Source organism: Euphorbia lathyris, chromosome 7 (genome assembly GCF_963576675.1).
Source record: "Euphorbia lathyris chromosome 7, ddEupLath1.1, whole genome shotgun sequence".
Taxonomy (NCBI): domain Eukaryota; kingdom Viridiplantae; phylum Streptophyta; class Magnoliopsida; order Malpighiales; family Euphorbiaceae; genus Euphorbia; species Euphorbia lathyris.
In genome coordinates this window covers 23,059,975-23,070,334 of record NC_088916.1, presented here as the reverse complement: position 1 = coordinate 23,070,334, position 10,360 = coordinate 23,059,975, and positions in this window count along the sequence as shown.

The following is a 10,360-nucleotide window of genomic DNA, read 5'->3' as shown; positions in this document are numbered from 1 at the left end:
TTGACCTACTTCTGAAAGCTGACCTTAGGCTCATCTGAATTAGATCTTAGAAGGTCTAGAATTGAACTAAGTGAGTAAAGGCATGTCTTAATTTCACTCGATTAAATCTTAGAAGGTTTAGAGTTAATTTAAGTCAATAGGTGCAACCCTTACGGGGGAGTAACTTCAGAAGAATAAAGGTTAACAATCATGGGGAACCTCAATGCTGAGTTCTATAATTAAATACTTTTGCCAACATCAAAATGGGGGAGTTTGTTGAAACACTTTTTCACATAATTTTGATTTGACAAAATTATTTAAGTTAATCCCATGATTAAGACAATTAAATTTAAGTGCTTTGATTTAATTGTACTATTGTGTTTATTTAATGTTGAGTATATTATTAAATAAGAACATGAATAAAAAGTAAGACAGCACGAAGTCAGCATAAGCCACAGAAGCTGAGTAGAACACAACTCAGCATCATAAAAGAAAAGTCTTCTTCAGAACAAACGCTTGAAGACGAAGCTGACCGAAGAAGCTGAGTAGAACGTAACTCAGCCTCGTCAAAGGAGATCTTAAAAGGCAACGTCAATTAAGTCAAGCTGAGTGTTCGTCAGGACAGCACCAATGATCCGTTGACTAGAAGATAAAGTCCGACAAAGGTCTGCACCAATTCAAAAGCCTCGGAATTACGCCAAGAGACCTTTTCGAGACGCATGGATCATCTGGCGTTTAGCAAGAAGACAAACCTGGCACTAGAAGACGAAACCTGGAGCAAGAAGACGAAACTGGCAAGCCTGGCGCCTGCTAAATTCAGACGACAGGATTGGTTAGCAATTACTGAACGCTGACCTATCAATGACGAAAGAAGACCGTTTGATTTCAACGGATATATTCGAATTCAAATCATTGGAGCTTCAGAAATTGCTATAAAAGGACAAGTTCATCACTTGGATCCTTTGTCAAAATACAAGAAAGCACAGACAGAAAAGCAAATCTTCACAAATAGAAGCTGTCTAAATAGAAAAAGCAAGTTCTTACACCCAAATCCAATCTCTGTGTAAAAGTCTAGAGTCAATTTTTTATTCATCTAAAGTGTTCTTTGTTTAGAGAGAACAAATCTTGTATCAATTGTAAAGGTTGAGAGAGTGAAGCTGAGTACTCGGTTTTAGTACTCAGCGGTAGAGAAAATCTGAGTGTTTGGTTATAGCGCTCAGTAGGATTGAGTAGACGAATAGAGGATGGTACTCTTGCATACTCAATTGCTTGTAAACAGTTTGTGCTCTACCTTTAAAGAGCTCAGTAGTGGATTGAAAAAGCCCGGAAGGATTCTTGGGACTGGACGTAGGCGGTGAGGCCGAACCAGGATAAGACTATTGAGTAATCTCTGTTGGTCCCGTATAACGTGACAAGGTTAGTTCCAAGGGGGGGATAGGAACTATTTAAAATTTTATCCGTTAAGGCTGACTTCTTTTCTTTAAGAAAAAGTTTACACATCGGGGCTAAGTAGTTTTAAGACACAAGCTTAGTCAACTGGTGACTAAGTCTGCTTCTTTCCTTGAGTCAGGAGATAGCACTTAAGTCTATTCCTGAACTCAGCTTCTTAGTGCACTCAACTCAGTGTGAGTTCGTTACTTAGTCAGTTTTATAGCAAGCAATATATAAAGGAGTTTAAAGGTTAGAAATATGTTACTCAGCAGACTTATCCTGGTTCGGCCTCTCCGCCTACGTCCAGTCCCCGGAACTCGTTCCGAGCTTTTTGAATCCTCTACTGAGCTCTTTAAAGGTAGAGCACGAAACCTTTTACAACAGAAGCTGAGTATACAAGAGTACCTTCCTCTATTCCTCTACTCACTCCTATAACTACTGCTGAGTACTATAACCGAGTACTCAGCTTCTCCTTTTTATTCTTCTAGAAATGATAAGTGTTTGTCCTAAACAACAATTGCTAAGACACTTTAGATGAATGACATCACTCTAGACTTTTACACAATGATTGGAATTGGTGTAAGATTTGCTTTGCTTTTCTCATAGAACTTCAAGTATGAATTTGGTCAGCGTTTCGACTTGATTGAAGATCTGCCTCGAATGAAGCATTTGAGAGGCCTATTTATAGTGACACTTCAAGCACCGGTGATTTTGAATTTCGAAATAACCGTTGGAGTCAAACGGCTTCTTGTCGCTTTCACTCAGTACGTGCTCAGCGTCTTCGGCCAATCATATTCTTGTATCTTCTGTCTTCGCCAGTGCTAAGCAGCTTTTCGTCAGATGAAACAGAATGTTCCTACATTTATGGCAAAGTCTTCCAGACAGCTTCCTGCGCCTTTTGAGCTTTACCCAAAGTAGAAATACTTGGTCTCCAAGTTCATTCTGTTCTGCCGCTGACCTGACAACCTTGTCGCTCAACTCAGCAGCTTCACTTTGAAGCAATTGGTAGAAGGCTTCTCGATCCTTCTTGTTGCTGGGCTAACGCCTTACTCAGTACGACGGCATTTTGAGTCTTCTTGGGCTGTGAGGCTTTGATCTGTTGACTTGGGCTTGACTTCCTCTTTTGGGCCTTTGGGCCATTTATCTTAATGTCTTATAAATCAAATAACTCAACATTGAACAAACACATTAGTATGAATAAATCAAAGCATTTAAATTTAATGTGTTGGAATATTTTTATCATTCACATAAATAATTTTGTCAAATCAAAATCATGTGGAAAGGTGTTTCAACAAACTCCCCCATTTTGATGTTGGCAAAAATATTCAATAAGGAACTCCGTGTTGAGCTCCCCCATGATGATTGACCTATTCTTAACTTCTTAAGATTCTCCCCCGTAAGGGTGGAGCCGCTGACTTAGTTTTACTTTAAACATTTTAAGGTTTAATCAAGTAAGTCTAAAGTCAGTGTTCAGAGTTAGGTCAGTTCTTGGACCAGGCTTATTTCACTCAGTTTCGATACAAAGTTAAACGGACGATTAAGTTCGAATATTGGAGTTGGCTGAGTGAGTTAATTGAGGCTGAGTAATTTTACTCAGTGGCTAAGTATATGATTAATTCAATGTTTGTCAATCCTTAGATCCTTTGTTCAATTAAGACATTATGAGACAAGTTGTGAATTTAGATCAACACAGCAGATAGGCATTAAAGCGAAGAAAATTAAATAACAAGTGTTAGACGAGGTGCCGCGGCCTAATCTCCCGGGCGGACCGGGGGGTGGACAACCTCATGGCGACGTAAGCGGTGATTGGCGCCGAAAGCAACCAATCGTGGAATCAAGCTGCTCGGCAGGACCGGAGCTCGGAGATATGGAAGAGTCGCCACCCACGAATGGGAAAATGAACACCGATCCCTTGCGGGAGACCGGTGTGGGTTCGGAAAACTTAGGTACGAGCCGAGAAGGCTAGCTCCTTTCCGGAGAAAGGCTACTAGGCACCCCGACATCGCCCGGTTATGAACCACCGGCCTCCTACTCAGCATGTTAGGCGATAACGGACTAATCGTATACTTCTTTAAGTTTAAAATTCATTTGAAACCCTTTTCTTTCTCTTTTTAGAAACCATTTTGAGCATATGATATTGAAAAGCCACCTCAGTAAAGAATCACCCATTTATGTTTATACATACACAGAGAGGGAAGAAAGAAATGATTTATTTACAACCGTATTTAAATGTTATGTTGTGTGTTTATTCTACACTAACTTATTTCCCCAAAACGAGTTTTATTTACATGGTTCGCACCTTAATCGCCGTTGGAACGATTTAGGAGCGTTTTAAAACCTTGTTTGATGAAGCTTACCCGAATCGCCGTTGGAACGACTCGAGTATTTGAAAACGTTCGAGATAAAGAACCTTTTAATAAGAAAACGTGGTTAAACATACAAGTCAATTTCATTTTGTACAAATCCTTTAAGAAAATGATTCCAAAAATCTATTATTTGCAAAGAAAACGATTTTAATTACAATGATCCTTTAATCCGCCTTTGGAACGGATTAAGGTTTTAAAACGTGGTGTTTTGAAGACGATTTGGAATATTAACAAGAATGACTCTATTTATTTACATTAGAAAAAAAAACTCATTAGTTTAAATAATTCAATTGAAAACTCTCTTTTTGTGATTTATTTTCCCCACTTATTTAATGGACTCTCTAATTGTTATAATTACAACAATACGCTTATTTTAACTAATATTTACACTTAAATAAAGCCCATTTGAAATATGGACCCAAGAATGGGCTTAAAGGGTAAAGAAAATAATTTGTACATACGTATATATATTTAAATCAAAAATAGAATATAAAATAAGAGTTAATACAAAAGAAGCTATATGTATATATAAAAATAATAGGTACAATATATCTATACTTTGAAAATGTGAAAATAATAAGTAAATCCTATAACTAAGAAAATAATTCTTATCCAAAAATAATTTTATTCAATAATCACTAAAACAACCCAAATGTTCCAAAAACTATACATATACATAACTACTATAGTTTTAAATACCAAAAATACCATATGCTAATATATATTAATTATTTCTCAAAATACCAAATAACTAACATTTAAAACATAATCCAAATTAATAAAAAGGAATACATATATATACTTATACTTATATTGTAAAATGGAATAATAATATACAAATATTCTAGAATGATTATATATGCTAAAGTTCTAAAATAATTTGAAAAACATATATTACATATTTATATGTATGTACTAAGGATTAAAAGTTTAAAAGTTAAGAAAAAGGGACTGAAATGGCATTTTTTACATTTTGGCAGATTTACCGACGGAAAGTCCGTCGGTAAACAGCATTTAGTGACAGAATAGGTAAATTACAGCAGCACTCCTAAATGTTTCCAGATTTATTCAAAAGCTTTAAATTAAATCTAATTCAATCGTTTTGGGTTTCCGAACTACCAAAGATGGATCATAGTCGAAAACGAAAATTCCTAAACGACGTTTTTTATTTCAAAACATTATTTGGAAATTCCTTTTAAATTAAAAACTTGTAATTACAACGTTTTCGATACCCGAACTACCTTTTATCGGATCACGGTTCGTATTGGGACATCAAAACGAGATTTTTTATTTTAAAACAAAACCGAATTTTATTTAACACGAAACGAAAATTAAATAAATACGCTAATTAAATAAAATGTGACAAAATAAATAAATGACTAAATGAATAAAAACTATAGAATAAATTAAATAAAATAAAGAGTCTAGTCCTCGGATAATACCTTGAATTCGGTATCTGACAGTTGAAGCCGACTGATTCCACGAACCACGAGCTCCCGTTTTTTATAAAAAATTTAGTAAAAATTGAACTTAGGAAATTTAGAGATTTTCAATTTTTAGGAAAAAAAATGTTTTTTCCTAAAAAAATCAACTTCCTCTCTCTAGAAAAATATCTAGTGTGAGAAGCTCTCTAAGGATTCCTCCCACCTTTCTCCTTTCTTTTTTTTTGCATGGGGATCTGTGCCTTTTATAGGCAAACGGGTCCCCGGACCAATGGGCGACGCCCAAAAGAAATTGGGCGTCGCCCATTGGGGTTGGGCGGCCGCCCAACCTAGTGTTGGGCTACCGCCCAACCTTGTTGGGCGGCCGCCCAACGACGTTGGGCGAGCGCCCAACGCTAGGTTGGGCGCCCGCGCCCAACCTCCGTCGGGCGTTCGCCCGACGTGGTTGGGCGCCCGCCCGACGACCCTCGGGGCGTGCCTCGAGCCATCGGGCGTGCGCACCCCGCGGCCGTCGAGCGCGCGTCCCGCGCCGCTGGACGCTCACACGTCGCGACCGCCGAACGCGCGCTTCGCGCTACCGGGCACGTGCGCTCAGCGGCCCACGAGAGCGCGCCCCGTGCCACCGGACCCGGGCATTGCTCGGACGTCGAGAGCGTGCCACTTGCGGTGCGTCCGACGGACGCCGAGCGCACGTCCCGCGCCGCCGAGCGGGCGTTCGACTATTGTCGTCCGCGTGCCGGATGCCGCTATGCACCCGCGTCGTGCCGCTAATTTTCCTTCGCTTATTATTCTTTATATATTTTTTTGTTTTTCAAAACTTCCGGAATCAATCACTTCAACCGTCTTGTTTTCAGGTTTTCGTCACAGGTCCTCCGACTCAGTGTCTACAGTTGCCCCTACTTTTCTATTTTGACAGTGATGTGTGTGTTTTGAAAACGTTTTTTTGCTAACGTAACACATGCAATGTAAAACATATAAAAGTAAAAGACACGTAAAGAGTAGGAGGGAGCATACCTGACCTTCGCGCTGCGCGCTCTGGTGTCGTTCTCTGATTCCTTCCATCCTTGCCTCTGAATCGGCCGTCGGTGGATATTTTTCTCTCGGAATCTAGCGTACGTTGACTATGGGTAAGAATGGCTCGAAAGCAACCTCGGTCGTGGACCGTAGGTAAGATGGCTAAAAAGCTACCTCGGTCGTGAACCGTAGGTAAGATGGCTAAAAAGCTACCTCGGTCGTGAACCGTAGGTAAGATGGCTAAAAAGCTACCTCGGTCGTGAACCGTCGGTAAGATGGCTAAAAAGCTACCTCGGTCGTGAACCGTAGGTAAGATGGCTAAAAAGCTACCTCGGTCGTGAACCGTAGGTAAGATGGCTAAAAAGCTACCTCGGTCGTGAACCGTAGGTAAGATGGCTAAAAAGCTACCTCGGTCGTGAACCGTAGGTAAGATGGCTAAAAAGCTACCTCGGTCGTGAACCGTAGGTAAGATGGCTAAAAAGCTACCTCGGTCGTGAACCGTAGGTAAGATGGCTAAAGAGCAGAAAAGTTCTTTCTAACGATTTTGGATTCTTTTAAAACACCATTGTCTGGAGCTAGTGTCTCGGAGGTTTAATGGGAACGTGTTTTGGTCTGGAATGATATCGACTAACGATTGTTTTTCTGTTGACTGTCGTCTGTACTTTGACTGGTGTCCTGTTCTGTAAAAATTGGCTGTTGTCTGGAGTTTATATCTTGACAGTATTGGTTGCTATCTGAGAGAAATGCAGACTGAAACGGACTGCAAATCGGAGGTCTGTGCACTTAGGAATTAATTATTTACTTTTTACCTTTATGTCAAATCGTACTTTTTTCACTATTTACGGGAATGTCATTCCCTTTTCCTATATAAGGTGGTGGGGTTTCATTTCAACCCCACACCTTCTCTCTCCTCTTTCTCTCACTAGACTTCAATTTGGATTATTCTCGGGATGGATTTAGATGAATGAGATGGCACTAGAGGCATGGACGAGGTTTACGTAAACCTGGATAGAGTGGATACCTTTCACGACCCTACTACGCATTTGAGCAGGACATGCTGCAACGAGGTAAGTAATTTCTCACTTTTATTCGATTCGAACTCTAGGCTTTAGCATTCCTATACGAACATGATTTGCATGCTAACCCTTAGACTGCCTTAGAGGACTTTAGCTAGAAAACGTGAATTCCTTTATTTACAAGTAACACCTGTTTATTTTTGTAAGAATGCGCGCTATATGCATGTGAATAGTGACACTACGAATTTATGCATGCTAACAGTAAAAACGACGTGAATAGTGAAGACGTGAATAGTGAAAACGTGAATAGTGCAAATGAATAGTAAAAACATGAATAGTAAAGACTTAGCTAATGCACGTGAATATTAAGAAACGTGAATAGTGCACGTGAATAGTGAAAACGTGAATAGTGCGCGTGGATAGTAAAAACGTGAATAGTGCACGTGAATAGTAAAAACGTGAATAGTAAAAACTTAGTTAATGCACGTGAATAGTAAAAACGTGAATAGTGCACGTGAATAGTGAAAACGTGAATAGTAAAAACTTAACTAATGCACGTGAATAGTAAAGCCTAATCTATGCTCCTCGTCACCGCAGACGAGGGTGGATCAAAGAATTGACTAAACCTTACGTGAATGACCCTACCGGAGAGATTTTTACAGAAAATTGGTCCTAACTGACCGGATGTCTCTAGGTTAGAAAATGAAAGAATACCTAGTCTTAACGCGTTCTTATCAATTGCTTGCATGCTTTAGGAGCTGTATTTAAATTTTCTTATCTTGTTCCTTTTTAGTTCATTGAGATTTCGGGGACCACCGCCGAGGTTCATTCGTGGTATGATAGGCTAGACGCCGCGGCGAGAGCCCGCGTGCATGAGTTGGGCTTCGAGCCCTTTATTGCAGCGCTGCCCCGCACCAACGGGGTATGCGATCCTTTTGGCCTACGGGCCTTGTGTGAGCGGTGGGTTGATTCGACCCACACCTTCCACCTTTCCTTTGGGGAGATGACTATCTCGCCTCGAGATTTTTCGCTATTGATCGGATTGCGAGGGAGCAACACTCCCGTCCCTTTTCATTTTGGTATGATACGACCGCGGGTTGACCCTGCTAGGCTCGCTGCCTTGATTGGACCGGGAGTTCGCCTATGCGCCAAGTCTGCTCCGGTGAAGTTTGTTTCCACCGCGAGCCTCTTGAGTAGACGAGATTTTTGCGAGACTGATGATACCGACTTGGCGGTTCGTAGCTTCTTGGTATATGCTCTGAGTGAGACGATTTTCCGCACGAAGGGCGGGAAGGTACATGCGGGCCTCATTCAGGCGCTCAGTGTTTTGGATGCAGCGGCTTCCTACGATTGGGCGGGGGCAGGCTTAGCCTTTCTTTACAAGTTTTTGGATCTGACTTGCCGGAAGCGCAAGGACTTCGGTGGTTATACCTTTGCTCTGCTGGTACGTGACGTCTTCTTGACTTATCCGTCTTATCTTCTTCGCATTTTTCACACTCCTAGTCCTCGTTTTTACCGCAGGTGTGGGCGTATGAGAGACACATCCTTCCCAGCCGATCTCGATCTCGACCGAGAGTACTGAGGCCGCCTTTCATGACTCAGTGGAGGGATTTTGACTTGAGCGCCGAGAGGAGTCGGACAGTGTCGCGGCTTCTGGATCAGATCGACTCGCTGACCCTCACACAGGTAGATTTTGCCTAATCATGCCTGGTTTTTTTGTTTGAATCTTTCTGACTTTCTCTTTGTGCATTTTTTAGATTAAGTTCCGATGGGACGACCTCGACTTCGGCCCTGGTTATACATATGTATCGATGATCCAGGAGCAGCAGTGTATGCTCACCGGCCCCTACGTGCGGGCGTGGTATTTAGGGGATCGAGGCATCACCGGAGTTAGGGACGCTCACTGGACGCCGGGCGAGATCCCCGTCTCTATGTTCGCGGTGCGGACCCTGCCACTATCGGTCATTCGTCGGGACCTGACCCGTCGGTATGTTGGTAGAGCGGTATGGATTCACGCCGGGGGCCGTGAGCCTTACTTGTCTACTCTGGTGAGCGCGAGGGATGCCCCGGCGGCAGCGATGGAGGTGGATCCGATGGCGGATGTATTTTCGAGGGAGGCTGTCGCGGCAGTCTTTGGTCAGAAGGAGGTCCCGGTAAGTGATTCCATTCCCTTTTTATTTTACCCCTTTTATTCATGAGATGTTCAGAGGTTTTATGGTGTGTTTTGTTTGCAGGAGGGATCCTGGAGAAGTGCCCACTTATCTGATTTCTTCGATGGCACTCGGGCTCAAACGCCAGTGTGCGAGCTGCCCCACTATGTTGGCGAGTCCTCCAGCGCTGCCCGACCGGAGAGGTCTTCCCTAGGCGTGCCTATACCAGACTATGGGAGAGATTATGCTACGATCTGCTATGACGAGTCCGGGGCACCTTACGCGGGATTTGAGGCGGCCCCTCCTATCTTCTCCTCGAGGGTCCCGTTTGATCCCTCGGACGCTTCTCTGACCACGAGAGAGACTTGTACGGATTACGTGGGGCTGTCTGGTTATCTCCGAGACCGCCTCAGCTTGCGCTGCACCGATCACCTGGTATGTATCATTACTGTACTTTAGTGTAGTGAAATGTATGCATGTATGTATGATTTATGTTTTTGCCTATGCTGCCTTTTATCTGTTCTTTTTTTCTTTTTCTATAGAGTGATCTGCATGCCCACGAGCGGAGACAGAGCGAGCTAGTGTAGGAAGCTGATGCCCGAGTTGGTCATGTGTATCAAGAGAGAAATGACCACTGGTCAGGGATGATGCGACGGGAGACTGAGGGTCGCCTTGCCGTCGAGGAGAGGGCACGTGATGAGTTGATCAGGCGCCTTGCTGCAGAGGAGAGAGCACGAGCTGCTGATGAGAGAGCACGCGCCTTTGATGAGAGAGCGAGAGTTTCTAATGATAGAGCGCGTGCTGCCGAGGAGGCACTATCTGCGGAGCGGGCATCACACCTGAGAGATTTTGAGAACTATTGGGACTTTCCTCCGTATTAGGCTCGTTATGTATTGCTTTGTAGCTTTCATTATTGCTTTGTAGCTTTCATTGTTGCTTTGTAGCTTTTATTAGGGTTTCTC